General features: G+C 36.4%; 1 protein-coding gene and 1 non-coding gene across 10 annotated transcripts in view; one reads left to right on the forward strand and one right to left on the reverse strand.

Annotated features, from left to right (window-relative positions):
* The window catches only part of FAM227B (family with sequence similarity 227 member B), a 216846-nt gene that overhangs the window by 185677 nt on the left and 14262 nt on the right, over positions 1 to 16907 (forward strand). The window lies entirely within an intron of this gene.
* On the reverse strand, positions 5948 to 6057 carry LOC139035729 (U6 spliceosomal RNA). The gene has a single exon (XR_011488448.1). It is a non-coding gene; the product is annotated as a U6 spliceosomal RNA (small nuclear RNA).

The following is a 16907-nucleotide window of genomic DNA, read 5'->3' on the forward strand; positions in this document are numbered from 1 at the left end:
CTTAGAGAACAAACTTATGGTTAGCAAGAGGGAAGGGGTAGGGATAGATTAAAAGCTTGGAATTGACATGTACATACCACTATATTTAAAAGAAATAGCAAACAAGGACCTGTATAGCATAGGAAATGCTGCTCAGTATTCTATATTAACCTAAATGGGAAAAATATTTGAAAAAGAATAAATATAAATATATGTATAACTGAATCACTTTGCTCTACATTTGAAATTAACACAACATTGTTAATCAACCATGCTCCAGTATAAAATAAAAATTTTTTAAAAATCATATTCTAGGCTTTTAAAAATAATCACAATTATGGTTTGGGAGAGGGCTGGTAAGAGGGAGAGAAGCCAACAGAAGACATAAGAGAAGGCATGCCATGATAATGTTCTCATATTTGAGAATATATAGTTAATTCAAATTTCTACACCTGGTCCTGTATTAAATAACTTTTATAGTTTTCCCTTCAGACATATAAGATTGCATGATTGAGCACATTCTATTTCAAAATGCTTTATTTCTTTAGAAAGAAATTCTCTTTTTCCACTCATTAAAAATCAGTTCTATCAAGACTCATGCAGAGAGATTTATCCTGCCATACTTTCAAATGGATATCTAGAACATATTCTCCTTCCAACCAGTTCGTAAAGACTGCATTTCAGTGGAGGTTCATGCATGGCATTCATATTCATTTTTTTGTTAGTTTTTTTATATCTTTATTCATTTTTTCATATTCTTTTCCCTTATAAGTTACTACAAAACTGATTCTTATGACACACTTTTTTCAACTCAAATTCAGAACAATATACTTGATCAGTATGCAATTTTAAAATCAGAATCTTGTGGACCAGATCCAGTCTGGTCCATTTGTTTAAAAATGAACAACATTACAGGTAATATTTTTGACTCAGAACGATTTGCTAAAGTCATAAGAGAGAAGATGAAGATTGCTTTCTCGTCAGTGTCTCAGGGTCCACATATAAACGCTGAGAAGACTGGAGATGTGTCTAGAGAAGGAGCGAGGGAGGGAGCGTAATCGTATGTCACGAGGTGCTCCGGATTCTGACATGATTTTTAACGTGTATTTATAAGGAAAATTATCAACTCTTTTACTAGATAATGTACATTAAATCATTACTAGGAGAAAATTTAAATTTTTTAGTGAATGATCTTTGAATTTCTCTTTTTTTAATGTGGCTGCTTAATACTAGTGTTTTGAGTAAAATAGAAAAGAAAAACTAACTTCTAGGACACAGAGCTGAATGTGTAGTGTTTTCAAACTGGGAAGAATCTTGTGCAAAATGTATTTGGAGCTCCTAGTTTTCCCTTCTCACATTTGTCTGCATTTTTGTAGACTACCTCAGCTCTTTTATGTGTAAAATAATTATTAGACTTTTGAGTATTTTTTAGTTTCCAGTAAACTAAACTCAAGTCTAATAATTATTTTACATGTGAAACAAATATTATTTATTTTTTAAAAAAGAAAACTCAAAAACAAAATGTTGAGTCTCATTAAAAAGTAAAGTCTAGGCTGTATCTGTATTTCTAACCTGAGTTTATAATGTTCATTCACATTTTGTTGCAGTTTGGGAAAAATCTGAACTCGTTGCTGTGTCATGATGAGTGTTTTGTCTTTCTATAAGCACATGCTGCCACCACAACACATTTATACAGACTAACATGTAAAAACAATGCAGATGCAGGTGATTAAACTACAATTATAGTGAATACAGGGTATATTAATATCAACATTTATCTCAGCATAAACATAAAAACTATACAAAGAAACCATCTGTTGAGAATTATCCATGATGGGGGAGATTCAAATAGTCAACCGGGGGAAAAAGAAACCCTGAGACTCATAGTAGATCACCAGTTCTGTATAATTCTCCATCTACACAGAATCTAGTGGGAAATTCCTTAGAGCCATGTGCAATTTCTTTTTACTTTTATTCATTAAAAGAGTTCCAATAATCTTCGTCACACATGCACATATAGATTTATCACTAATATGTGAGTAACAATTTGTGTGTCATTACTAAAAATTACTATGAATTGTATCTTTCAAGTCAGTTCATTTCAGATAAATTAACATATACTAAGGACCTGGTAATCACATTTTTGAAAGAATAAATTAGCTAAAAGACAAATGTCTGGGGGGTTAAAAGGCATCTAATCCAGAACCCTTTCATCTAGTTATTTTTCCAGTTCAGTTCAGTCACTCAGTTGTGTCCCAACTCTTTGTGACCCCATGGACTGTAGCACGCCAGGCTTCCCTGTCCATCACCAACTCCCAGAGCTTACTCAAACTGATGTCCATCGAGTTCGTGATGCCATCCAACCATCTCATCCTCTGTCATCCCCTTCTCCTCCCACCTTCAATCTTTCCCAGCATCAGGGTCTTTTTCAATGAGTCAGTTTTTGGCATAAGGTGGCCAAAGTATTGGAACTGCAGCTTCAGCATCAGTCCTTCCAATGAATATTCAGGACTGATTTCCTTTAGGGTGGACTGGTTGGATCTTCCTGCAGTCCAAGGGACTCTTAAGAGTCTTCTCCAAAACCACAGTTCAAGCATCCATTCTTTGGTGCTCAGCTTTCTTTGTATTCCAGTTCTCACATCCATATATTACTACTGGAAAAACCATAGCTTTGGCTAGATGGACCTTTGTTGGCAAAGTAATGTCTCTACTTTTTATTATGCTGTCTAGGTTGGTCATAGCTTTTCTTTCAAGGAGCAAGCATCTTTTAATTTCATGGCTATAGTCACCATCTTCAGTGATTTTGGAGCCAAAAAAAATAAAGTCTCTCACTGTTTCCGTTGTTTTCTGAATGTTGAGTTTTAAGCCAACTTTTTCACTCTCCTCTTTCACTTTCATCACAAGCCTCTTTAGTCCTTCTTCGCTTTCTGCCATAAGGGTGGTGTCTGCATACCTGAGGTTATTGATATTTCTCCTTGCAATCTTGATTCCAGCTTGTGCTTCTTCCAGCCCAGTGTTTCTCATAGATGTACTCTGCATATAGATTAAATAAGTTAAATGACCATATACAGCCTTGACATACTCCTTTTCCTATTTGGAACCAATCTGTTGTTCCATGTCCAGTTCTAACTGTTGCTTCCTGACCTGCATACAGGTTTCTCAAGAGGCAGGTCAGGTGGTCTGGTATTCCCATCTCTTTCAGAATTTTCCACAGTTTGTTGTGGTCTACACAGTCAAAGGCTTTGGCATAGTCAGTGAAGCAAAAGTAGATGTTTTTCTGCAACTCTCTTGCTTTTTCTATGATCCAGCGGATGTTGGCAATTTAATCTCTGCGTTCCTTTGCCTTTTCTAAATCCAGTAAAGACAAGATAAAATACTTCTTTCCCTCAATCCTAAAATTCTCAGGGTGAAAATGAATAGGAAAGCCTACACCACCAGAAAGTTTGTTCCATTATTTATGAGATTTTACCCCCAAAAATTTAATCCTCACTTTTCTTCAGCTTCAATAATAGGGATATGGGCATTACAAAATCATCTGTTAATGAGACCTTTCAGAAAATAGAAACCAGATGGTAGCTTTCTAGAGTAGGAGGTCTTTTTAAAATGCTTTTTGTTGAAAACACTCAGTCCTAGAAACCCCGTGGCAACACATACTCCCTTTACTGAAACATGGTGGAGAACTGATATTTCCTTTAGTTGTTTGCAAATAGGAAAAACAGGCTGGAGAAAGGAGGAGAAGGAAGTAGGGAAATGAGGATGTAGAGAGGAAACGTAAAAACTTTAGTTGCACAGAAGGGACCCCTTCAGCAATATATGGGAAATTTTACTCTAATTTGAGCCCAGATTTGAGCCAATATCCTCTATGTATATCAAGCAAATGGATTGGACTAGATAAATTTCAAGTCCTTTTGGATCCTGAGGTTTGTGATTCTGTTGAAGGAATTTGACTTTACATCATTGGTGGTTGAAGCAAATAAGAGAGAAGTTGCCCAAGTTTTAGGAATTTTATAAGGCATAACATGCAAGAAGTCCATTCAGAGTCAAAAAATGGACTGTAAAACAGGCTTGTCACAATACCCTTGGGGGGATTCTGAATGTAATTTAAGAGATGGACCATTGGTTCTCATTCTATGGGCTCAGTTTTGTGGAACTAGCCCATAAAAAGCAGTTTTCTCTTTCTTACTGTTCTCATATTCTGATAGTTTCTCCAAGAAAAAAGAACAGTTTTGACTAGACAGATAGTTTAGAAAGCCATAATTAGTAGGTATGTGATCCATTCAATGATATTTTACAGTATTATATAAAATGGCAATCTATACTATATAAGCAATATTTAAAGAAATATAAATATGTATATACTGTTAGATAATTACTCCGTTTTTCATCTTTCAAGAGCTGTACTGCCTAACAGGGTAGCCACTAGTTATTGTTGGCTATTTTTTTTAATTCAAGTATAGTTCATATATAAGTTACAGGTATACAATATAGTGATTTGCAATTTAAAAGTTATACTCCATTTATAATTATTGTAAAATATTGGATATATTCCTCATGTTGTACAATACAGTATATCCTTGCAGCTTGTTTTATATACAATAGTTTGTACCTCTTAGTCCCCTATCTCTATACTGCCCCTCGCCTCTTCCTTCTCCCTACATAACTGCTGGTTTGTTCTCCAAATCTGTGAGTCTGCTTTGTTATATTTACTAGTTTGTTGTATTTTTTAGATTCCACATATAAGTGATATCATACAGTATTTGTCTTTCTCGATATGACTTATTTCACTTAGCCTAATACCTTCCAAGTTCATACACATTGCTGAAATGCTGAAAATGGCAAAATTTATGGCTGTGTGTGTGTGTGTGTGTGTGATATGTGTACACCACATCTTTTTTTTTTTTTTTTTTATCCCTTTGCTTTATTTTTTTTTTTTAATTTTTATTAGTTGGAGGCTGATTACTTTACATCATTACAGTAGTTTTTGTTATACATTGATATGAATTAGCCATGGATTTACATGTACTCCCCATCCCAGTCCCCCCTCCCACCTCCCTCTCCACCCGATCCCTCTGGGTCTTCCCAGTGCACCAGGCCCGAGCACTTGTCTCATGTACCCAACCTGAGCTGGTTATCCGTTTCACCCTAGATAATATACATGTTTCAATGCTGTTCTCCTGAAACATCCCACCCTCGCCTTCTCCCAGAGTCCACAAGTCTGTTCCATACATCTGAGTCTCTTTTTCTGTTTTGCATATAGGGTTATCGTTACCATCTTTCTAAAGTCCATATATATGTGTTAGTACACTGTAATGGTCTTTATCTTTCTGGCTTACTTCGCTCTGTATAATGGGCTCCAGTTTCATCCATCTCATTAGAACTGATTCAAATGAATTCTTTTTAATGGCTGAGTAATATTCCATGGTGTATATGTACCACAGCTTCCTCATCCATTCGTCTGCTGATGGGCATCTAGGTTGCTTCCATGTCCTGGCTATTATAAACAGTGCTGCGATGAACATTGGGGTGCATGTGTCTTTTTCAGATCTGGTTTCCTTGGTGTGTATGCCCAGAAGTGGGATTGCTGGGTCATATGGCAGTTCTATTTCCAGCTTTTTAAGAAATCTCCACACTGTTTTCCATAGTGGCTGTACTAATTTGCATTCCCACCAACAATGTAAGAGGGTTCCCTTTTCTCCACACCCTCTCCAGCATTTATTGCTTGTAGACTTTTGGATAGCAGCCATCCTGACTGGCGTATAATGTACACCACATCTTCTTTATGCATTCATCTGTTGATGGACATTTAGTTTGCTTACATATCTTGGTTATTGTAAAGAATGCTGCTATGAACATTGAGATGGTTATATCTTTTTTTTTTTAAGTCTTTATTGAATTTGTTACAATATTGCTTCTGTGTTTTTTGTTTAGTTTTGGTTTTCAGGCCAGGAGGTATGTGGGATCTTAGCTCAAAAATATGGAACGCTTCACGAATTTGCGTGTCATCCTTGTGCAGGGGCCATGCTAATCTTCTCTGTGTCGTTTCAATTTTTTTAGTATATGTGCTGCCGAAGCGAGCACGAGATGGTTATATCTTTTTGAATTAGTGTGTTGGGGTTTTTCTTAGGACATATACACAGGAATAGAATTGCTGGGTCATATAGTAGCTCTATTTTTATTTTTTAGAGAAAACTCCATACTGTTTTCCACAGTGGCTATACCAATTTAAATACCCACCATGAGTGTGCAAGGGTTCCCTTTTCTCCACATCCTCACCAACGTTTGTTATTTCTATTCTTTTTGGTAATAGGCATTCTGACAATTGTGAGGATGTCTCATTGTGGTTTTGATTTGCATTTCCCTGATGATTAGTGTTATTGAGCATCTTTTCATGTTCACCACTGTATTTCCTGCTGGGGAAAATGTATATTTAGTTCTTCTGCCCATTCTTTATGGGTTGTTTGGGGTTTTTTTGGATGTTGAGTTATATGAGTTGTGCATGTGCAATGAATATTAACTCCTTATCAGTCATATCATTTGCAAGTATTTTCAGCAATTAAAGTAGGTTGTCTTTTTGTTTTGTCAGTAGTTTTCTTTGCCGTACAAAAACTTTTAAGTTGAATTGGGTTCCATTTATTTATTTTTGATTTTATTTCCTTTGCTTTAGGAGACAGATTCAAAAAATACTGCCACAATTTATGACAATGGGTGTTCTGCTTGTTTTCTTCTACAACTTTTATGGTTTCTGGCCTTAACATTTAGGTCTTTAATCTATTTTGAATTTATTTTTATATATGGTATTAGAAAGTGTTCTAGTTTTATTCTTTTACATATAGCTATGGGCTTCCCTGTTGGCTCAGAGGTTAAAGTGTCTGCCTCCAATGCGGGAGACCCGGGTTCGATCCCTGGGTTGGGAAGATCCCCTGGAGAAGGAAATGGTAACCCACTTCAGTATTCTTACCTGGAGAATCCCATGGACGGAGGAGCTTGGTAGGCTACAGTCCACAGGGTCGCAAAGAGTTGGACACGACTGAGCAACTTCACTTTCACTTTTACTTTCATTCAGTTTTCCCAGTACCACTTATTGAAGAGACTGTCCTTTTTTCCATTGTATGTTCTTGCCCCCTTTGTCATAGATTAATTGACTGTTGGTATGTGAGTTTATTTCTGGGCTGTCTATTCTATGCCATTGGCTTGTGTCTTATTTTTGCCCTAGTACCATTCTGTTTTGATTACTGTAGCTTTGTAGTATTGTCTGATATCAGGGAGCATGATCCTCGAGGTTGCTTTGGCTTTAGGGGTCTTTTGTGTTTCCATACAAATTTTAAAGTTATTTCTTCATATTCTGTGGAATACGCTTTCAGAATTTTGATAGGGATTGCTTTGAATCTATAGATTGCATTGGGTAGTAGGGTCATTTTAATGGTATTAATTCTTCTAAACCAAGAAAACAGTATATCTTTCCATGTGTTTTTTTCAGCTTCAGTTTTTTTTATCAGTATCTTATGATGTTTTGAGTACAGGTCTCTTACCTCTTTTTTTTTTTTTTTGGTTTAAAATACCTCCAGAAAATTTATTTATTTATTTATTTTTTAAAATATATATATTTTTTTAATTAGTTGGAGGCTAATTCCTTTACATCATTACAGTAGTTTTTGTTATACATTGAAATGAATTAGCCATGGATTTACATGTATTCCCCATCCCAGTCCCCCCTCCCACCTCCCTCTCCACCCGATCCCTCTGGGTCTTCCCAGTGCACCAGGCCCGAGCACTTGTCTCATGTACCCAACCTGGGCTGGTTATCTGTTTCACCCTAGATAATATACATGTTTCAATGCTGTTCTCTTGAAACATCCCACCCTCGCCTTCTCCCAGAGTCCACAAGTCTGTTCTATACATCTGAGTCTCTTTTTCTGTTTTGCGTATAGGGTTATCGTTACCATCTTTCTAAAGTCCATATATATGTGTTAGTATACTGTAATGGTCTTTATCTTTCTGGCTTACTTTGCTCTGTATAATGGGCTCCAGTTTCATCCATCTCATTAGAACTGATTCAAATGAATTCTTTTTAATGGCTGAGTAATATTCCATGGTGTATATGTACCACAGCTTCCTCATCCATTCGTCTGCTGATGGGCATCTAGGTTGCTTCCATGTCCTGGCTATTATAAACAGTGCTGCGATGAACATTGGGGTGCACGTGTCTCTTTCAGATCTGGTTTCCTTGGTGTGTATGCCCAGAAGTGGGATTGCTGGGTCATATGGCAGTTCTATTTCCAGCTTTTTAAGAAATCTCCACACTGTTTTCCATAGTGGCTGTACTAATTTGCATTCCCACCAACAGTGTAAGAGGGTTCACTTTTCTCCACACCCTCTCCAGCATTTATTGCTTGTAGACTTTTGGATAGCAGCCATCCTGACTGGCGTATAATGGTACCTCATTGTGGTTTTGATTTGCATTTCTCTGATAATGAGTGATGTTGAGCATCTTTTCATGTGTTTGTTAGCCATCTGTATGTCTTCCTTGGAGAAATGTCTGTTGAGTTCTTTGGCCCATTTTTTGATTGGGTCATTTATTTTTCTGGAGTTGAGCTGGAGGAGTTGCTTGTATATTTTTGAGATTAATCCTTTGTCTGTTGCTTCATTTGCTATTATTTTCTCCCAATCTGAGGGCTGTCTTTTCACCTTGCTTATAGTTTCCTTTGTTGTGCAAAAGCTTTTAAGTTTCATTAGGTCCCATTTGTTTATTTTTGCTTTTATTTCTGAAATTCTGGGATGTGGGTCATAGAGGATCCTGCTGTGATTTATGTCGGAGAGTGTTTTGCCTATGTTCTCCTCTAGGAGTTTTATAGTTTCTGGTCTTACATTTAGATCTTTAATCCATTTTGAGTTTATTTTTGTGTATGGTGTTAGAAAGTGTTCTAGTTTCATTCTTTTACAGGTGGTTGACCAGTTTTCCCAGCACCACTTGTTAAAGAGGTTGTCTTTTTTCCATTGTATATCCTTGCCTCCTTTGTCGAAGATAAGGTGACCATAGGTTCGTGAATTTATCTCTGGGCTTTCTATTCTGTTCCATTGATCTATATTTCTGTCTTTGTGCCAGTACCATACTGTCTTGATGACTGTGGCTTTGTAGTAGAGTCTGAAGTCAGGCAGATTGATTCCTCCAGTTCCATTCTTCTTTCTCAGGATTACTTTGGCTATTCGAGGTTTTTTGTATTTCCATACAAATTGTGAAATTATTTGTTCTAGTTCTGTGAAAAATACCGTTGGTAGTTTGATAGGGATTGCATTGGATCTATAGATTACTTTGGGTAGTATAGCCATTTTGACAATATTGATTCTTCCAATCCATGAACACGGTATAATTCTCCATCTGTTTGTGTCCTCTTTGATTTCTTTTATCAGTGTTTTATAGTTTTCTATGTATAGGTCTTTTGTTTCTTTAGGTAGATATACTCCTAAGTATTTTATTCTTTTTGTTGCAATGGTGAATGGTATTGTTTCCTTAATTTCTCTTTCTGTTTTCTCATTGTTAGTGTATAGGAATGCAAGAGTTTTCTGTGTGTTAATTTTATATCCTGCAACTTGACTGTATTCATTGATTAGCTCTAGTAATTTTCTGGTAGAGTCTTTAGGGTTTTCTATGTAGAGGATCATGTCATCTGCAAACAGAGAGAGTTTCACTTCTTCTTTTCCTATCTGGATTCCTTTTACTTCTTTTTCTGCCCTGATTGCTGTGGCCAAAACTTCCAAAACTATGTTGAATAGTAGTGGTGAGAGTGGGCACCCTTGTCTTGTTCCTGATTTCAGGGGAAATGCTTTCAATTTTTCACCATTGAGGGTGATGCTTGCTGTGGGTTTGTCATATATAGCTTTTATTATGTTGAGGTATGTTCCTTCTATTCCTGCTTTCTGGAGAGTCTCTTACCTCTTTAGGTAGATTTTTTCCTAGGTATTTTATTCTTTTTGATACAATGGTAAATAGGATTTTTTCCCCTTAATTTCTCTTACATATAGTTGTTGTTAGTATATAGAAATGTAGCTGGTTTCTATATGTTAATTTTGTATCCTGCAACTTTACCGAATTCATTGATAAACTGTAGTAGTTTTCTGGTGGCCTCTTGAGAATGTATATAGTCTGTGTACAGTATCATGTCATCTGAAAACAGTGACAGTTTTACTTCTTACTTTCCAATTTAGATTTCTTTAATTTCTATTTTTTTTCTTATTGATTTGGCTATTCAGTGTTAGTACTATGTTGAATAAAAGTAATGAGAATGGGCATCCTTGTCTTGTTCCTGATCTTAGAAGAAATACTTTCAGTTTTTTACCATTGAGTATGACGTTAGCTGTAAGCCAACTTTTTCACTCTCCTCTTTCACTTTCATCAAGAGGCTCTTTAGTTCTTCTTCACTTTCTGCCATAAGGGTGGTGTCATCTGCATATCTGAGGTTACTGATATTTCTCCCAGCAATCTTGATTCCAGCTTGTGTTTCTCCAGCCCAGTGTTTCTCGTGATGTACTCTGCATGTAAGTTAAATAAGCAGGGTGACAATATACAGCCTTGACGTACTCCTTTTCCTATTTGGAACCAGTCTCTTGTTCCATGTCCAGTTCTAACTGTTGCTTCCTGACCTGCATACAAGTTTCTCAAGAGGCAGGTCAGGTGGTCTGGTATTCCCATCTCTTTCAGAATTTTCCATAGTTTATTGTGATCCACACAGTCGAAGGCTTTGCCATAGTCAATAAAGCAGAAATAGATGTTTTTCTGGAACTCTCTTGCTTTTTCGATGATCCAGCGGATATTGGCAATTTGATCTCTGGTTCTTCTGCCTTTTCTAAAACCAGCTTGAACATCTGGAAGTTCACGGTTCATGTATTGCTAAAGCCTGGCTTGGAGAATTTTGAGCATTACTTTACTAGAGTATGAGATGAGTGCAATTGTGCGGTAGTTTGAGCATTCTTTGGGATTGCCTTTCTTAGGGATTGCAATGAAAACTGACCTTTTCCAGTCCTGTGGCCACTGCTGAGTTTTCCAAATATGCTGGCATATTGAGTGCAGCACTTTCACAGCATCATCTTTCAGGATTTGAAATAGCTCAACTGGAATTCCATCACATCCACTAGCTTTGTTCATAGTGATGCTTTCTAAGGCCCACTTGACTTCACATTCCAGGATGTCTGGCTCTAGGTGAGTGATCACACCATTGTGATTATCTGGGTCATGAAGATCTTTTTTGTACAGTTCTTCTGTGTATTCTTGCCACCTCTTCTTAATATCTTCTGCTTCTGTTAGGTCCATACCATTTCTGTCCTTTATTGAACCCATCTTTGCGTGAAATGTTCCCTTGGTATCTTAATTTTCTTGAAGAGATCTCTAGTCATGTACGGATGTGAGAGTCGGACTGTGAAGAAAACTGAGCACCGAAAAATTGATGCTTTTGAACTATGGTGTTGGAGAAGACTCTTGAGAGTCTCTTGGGCTGCAAGGAGATCCAACCAGTCCATCCTAAAGAGATGAGTCCTGGGTGTTCACTGGAAGGACTGATGCTGAAGCTGAAACTCCAGTACTTTGGCCACCTCATGCGAAGAGTTGACTCATTGGAAGGGACCCTGATGCTGGGAGGGATTGGGTAGAGGAGGAGAAGGGGACAACAGAGGATGAGATGCCTGGATGGCATCACCGACTCGATGGGTATGGGTTTGGGTGGACTCTGGGAGCTGGTGATGGACAGGGGGGCCTGGCGTGCTGTGATTCATGGGGTCGCAAAGAGTCAGACACGACTGAGCGACTGAACTGAACTGAACTGATGACGTTAGCTGTGGATTTGTCACATGTAGCCTTTATTTGTTGTGATAGCTCCCCTCTTTGCCCTCTTTCTGGAGACATTTTATCATGAATGAATGGATGTTGAATTTTGTCAAAAGATTTTTCTGCACCCATTGAGATGATCATGTGGTTTTTATTCTTCAATTTGTTAATTTAGTAATATATACTGATTGATTTGTGATATGGAAAAATCCTTACATCCCTGGGATAAATCCCACTTGATCATGATGTATGATCCTTGTAATATATTGTTGGATTCTGTTTGCTAGTGTTTTGTTGAAGATTTTGTATCTATGTTCATTAGTGATATTGGCCTACAATATTCTTTTTTGTGATATCTTTGTATGATTTTGGTATAAGTGTGATTCTGGACTCATAGAATGAGTTCAGAAGTGTTCCTTCCTGTGCAGTTTATTGGTATTACACAATACCATCCGTGGCTATTTAAACTTATAAAAATAAAATCAAAGATAAATAAAACTTCAGTTTATCACTTACACTAGTCACATTTTAAGTGTTCACAAGCTCTGTGTGACTGTTGTCTAGTGCAGATATCAAATATGTCCATCATCACAAAACAGTACTATAGACAGCACTGTCTTAAGTAAGAACAAAAGTTTAATCCATTCACAGAACTTGAGATATCACTTTTATATATCAGACAGCAAGCATGTATAGTGTTCTCTTTTACCTTGCCACTTTTTAGCTTTCCAATTTTAGAAGTTTCATGGCCTAAGAATACACGTTATCTCATTCATTCATTCTTTAATTCGACAAAATTACCAATCAAGTTAATTTCCCATCTGAGTTCTTAAAACTTCTTGACATTTTGCTTTTTTTAAATTGGATTTTTTCCTTTTATCCTAGTTTTATTTAATTTTTATTTGTTTTTGCCCCAAAATAAACTACTTTTGTCATTGTGCAAGGTTTTGCTTCAATCCATAGTATAAAAGTATGCCACTCTCTGTATAAGCCCTAAGCTAAATAACTTCATAAGTAACCTAGACTCTACAAAATTCTGATTGCCTTTTTATAGTCCTATTTTTGATCCATGAATTTCCTTTATTTAATTCACATTGATTTTTGCATTGATAGTAGTTACCTAAAAAAACCCAATAACTCTCCTTTTAGAACCTCAAAGATTCCTTAAAGGATAAGATTTTAAATTTTTTTAAATATATTTAAGCTTTATTTAACAGAGTACTTTATAAGCAGAGAAACATCATGGAGTCATAATAAGTTAAAGGATGTATTAAATATTTAAATATTGCTTTTCGAAGAGAAAAAGGAGGTTTTATTTTTAGTTTTAGATAACTTATTTGAAGCTGTTCTAGACTTTGCTGAGTAGGTTGCTAAGTTTCTTCCTTTCACAAACTCTGCCAATTAGGAGTGAGGGCCAAGTTAAGAAAAGGAGAAGTGGGGAATGAGTATCGTACATTTTTTTAAAGAACTTGAGGAACAAATGAGTCTTGTTTTACATGAAAAATCATGTGCATGTGTGGTATAAGCATTCTGCAGCCACCTTGAACCAGAGACAATTACAAAATTGCTTGTAAGATCTGGCCTTTTTTTTTTTTTTCTTATTCAGTTTAAATTCTAGTTAGTTTTTTCTTTTCCTTTAATAAAATGCATAAGACACAAACCACAATTCAGCAAACTTATTACTGAACTAAATAATGAAATGAAAGATGCTGGTTGCCTTAGGTAATCGCATTCCAGGGAGTACATTGTATCTTTTTTTTTGGCACAATTTGGACTTTAGACTGTAAACATGGCTCAATGGAAAAATAAGAGGGGGAGCAGGAGGGGTTCTCATCCTAGAGATTTAATAAGAGTTCAGTTTTATTAATTTTTTTAGTGTAAATGTGGGTAAAATCCAATTTGTTTCAAACAAGAGAAAAATAAAAGTTCATTTTCAGATAGTTTAAATTATCCTCAGACATTGAAAAAATAGATATTCTTTCTATACATTAGCCAATGAAAAATCAGATGGAAAAGTCATGGCCTGAATGATTAAAATTTAAAAGGTCTTATCTCAAGTAAATATTAAAAACTGACTAAATTATAATTTTGTGTTTACTCAACCATCTCTCCTCCTAGGAGACGGGCAAGCAAAGGAGAAACTGAATAAAATCTATTCTGTTACAACACATTCACCCCAGAAAAATCACTACCATTTCATGGTTCCAGGTGATTCTACAAGATGTTCCATAGAAACCCTATTGTAGCTTAGAGCTGAAGTCCTCAGTATTTAAGAAAAAAATCACACTGGCTCCCTTAAGTGGTTGCCTCATATGTATTTGTTCTGTTTTGTTCCATTTTGGTCAACCTCTGGGAAATGGGGACTCCAGAATTTCCCTCTGTAGGAGGGACTTAGATATTCAATCCAGTTACAAGCAAGGGTCTAAAGAACCAGTATTTGCAAAGCAAACCCAAAATTTGTATGTTTATATGGAATAACTTTGTGGAGGGAGTAGGGGTGATGGAAATAATGGGAATGGCTAAAGTTCCTCCAAACAACCCTTGGAACTATCTCATTTCAAGGTTGTAAATGACAAAAATGGTGGAATCTCTATAAATTAACAATTTATCCACCCTTATCAAGGAGTGAACTGTTACCCATAACTAAATTTCCCAGATAACTAGAGCCAAGCATTTGAAGCACCAAAACTTTTCTGTTAACTACTTTAATGAAAAATTTCCTTAAAGATATTTCATATTTCCCTGATTTCTTAAACAGTATAGCAAAAAGTAATTTTATGATGATGACTAGACCTCTCAAAATGAAATCTAAGACTTACCTGCACTGAGATATCAATAAGAATCCTTGTTCAGTAGAAAATGAATAGTAAACACTCCCTGAATACATATTGCATACCACGACTAGTGCTAGTCCTACAGCAAAGACAGAATAGGTGTCATCTGTGACAGAAGGCTGCATAGGACGTGCAGTAGCACAGAGTACCCTTGTCCAATTTGAGACAGTCCTGAAGTAAAGGGAAACAGGTTGCTAGGCTTTAATAGTCTTTAGGCCTAATTTTTATAGTTCTGTCTCCTACTTCAGAAACTGCCTGTTGTCCCTTCTCATTCCTATTAACTCCTTAAAGCCAAACACCATCTCTTATTCATCTTTCTTTTTCATTATTTAATCAGAGGATAATTAATTTACAGTATGGTGATGATTTTTGCCATACATCAACATGAATTGGCCATAGGTATACTTGTATCCCCTGCCCTGATCCTGAACCCCACTCCCACCTCCCTCCCCACCCTCTCTCTTGAGGTTGTCCCAGAGCAAGGCTGGGATGAATTAATAGAATAACGCTGAAACATCTACATTACCGTATATGTTAAATAGATGACCAGTGCGAGTTTGATGCATGAAGTGGTGCACTCATCTTTGTTTCTTAATGTGGAACAAACATCCTGGCAAGGACATTTGTTGAATGCTTTTAGTTAAACCTGTGTTAATATTTCCAGTAGTCCTATTCCTGTAGCATTCTAAACTATGCTAATAATGTATTAAATTATAAAACTCACTAAAACAGTAACCCTGTTTTACACATCATTGCAGGCCATGTAGCATCTGCGTGAAATCCCAACAGTGGTACTATCTTTTATAGAGTAAGGCACATGTATTTAGTAATAGCATATTTTAGTTGTTTATTTTTTGTTTGTTTTAACTTGGGTATACTGTGAATGTATGACACCACTGCAAATTCAGCATTAGAATATTTAACAAGGTATAAACAAGGTAAACATTAAGCCGGAAGTAATGGTTTTAAGATGAGTTTAGGCCACATGCTGATAAGTTATACAGGAATTCAGTTTTTAGGATTAAGGATCAAATGAATTCTACTGTATAGAGGAGATCCTGGCCACTACTTGCTGCCGACCTTCCATTTGCTTCTTATACAATAGCATTATGTGTAGAATGAGCACTTGAACCTGGGAATCTCAGAAGCAACTCAGAATACTCCCAGAAGTATCTCTAAGGGATATGAGGAAAACAGCAAAGCCTCCTGCAGCCTCATCCTGGGACATTATTTTTGGTAGATAGGAGCAAAATTTGCCTTTGAGCTGTTCTTTTTCTGAGACACACACACACACCACCACCACCACCACCTTCCCAAGCTCTCAAAGACAAGGTACTTCCCTTCAAGAAGCCTTAGTTTCTACATCTATACTATAATAAAATTGGACCCTACAATTTCTGAGGCCCACTCTTTCTCTAATACTCTGTGATTCTAAAAGGAAATAAAAATAAAATACCCCAGAGTCTGAAGAGAGGCCTTTAAGAAGTCTCTATGTCTCGGTTTGTCACATCCCAACTACAACTGTTGAGAGGTCCCAGAATAGGACCTCTAAACTATTCTCCATTTAGTGCCCTGCCCGGTAACCTCCATGGAGCAGCTCACAAGAAAATGAAGTGTGACATCAACTCAGGCAGCACAGTTGGGAAACATGTTATCACAGTCTTCCTGAAGGACTAGAATATAGCCATTCTTCATAAGCTTTAAAGTACTCTTGTCTTTCTACAGTTGATAAAAATGATGACTTCACGTATCTGAAAAGAATAAACATTAGGATATTCACTAACAAATATTAACAGAAGTCTACTGAAAACCATCACCACTGAGTAGTGAAGGAAAAGCTGGGGTTTTAGCACCAACTTCTTACACAGCATGAATATATTAATACAATTACGACCAAATTTTGTGGGCAATGAGTGACTTTATAAAGAATGTATACCCAGTTCATTTCAGTGATGACATATGTTCAAAACTAATAATTTATAAGAAATGAAACAGTTCTTTGTCTCAATACCAATAGTTTATAATGAATGTGCAAAGAAAAGAAAATTCAATTAGGTCAGAATGAGAAACATCATCTTGCTCCCAAATACTGACACTTTATCGTGGAACTCATACTCAAGAGAACAAAATAACTTTGTAAAAGGATAATATCTTTAAAATTCTAACAGGCACTCTGAAGGAGAAATTATAGGCATAACTCATCTTATTACACTTCACAGATACTGCATTTTTTACAAATTGAACATTCATGGCAGCTCTGCATCAAGCATGTGTATCAG

Source organism: Odocoileus virginianus, chromosome 6 (genome assembly GCF_023699985.2).
Source record: "Odocoileus virginianus isolate 20LAN1187 ecotype Illinois chromosome 6, Ovbor_1.2, whole genome shotgun sequence".
Lineage (NCBI taxonomy): Eukaryota > Metazoa > Chordata > Mammalia > Artiodactyla > Cervidae > Odocoileus > Odocoileus virginianus.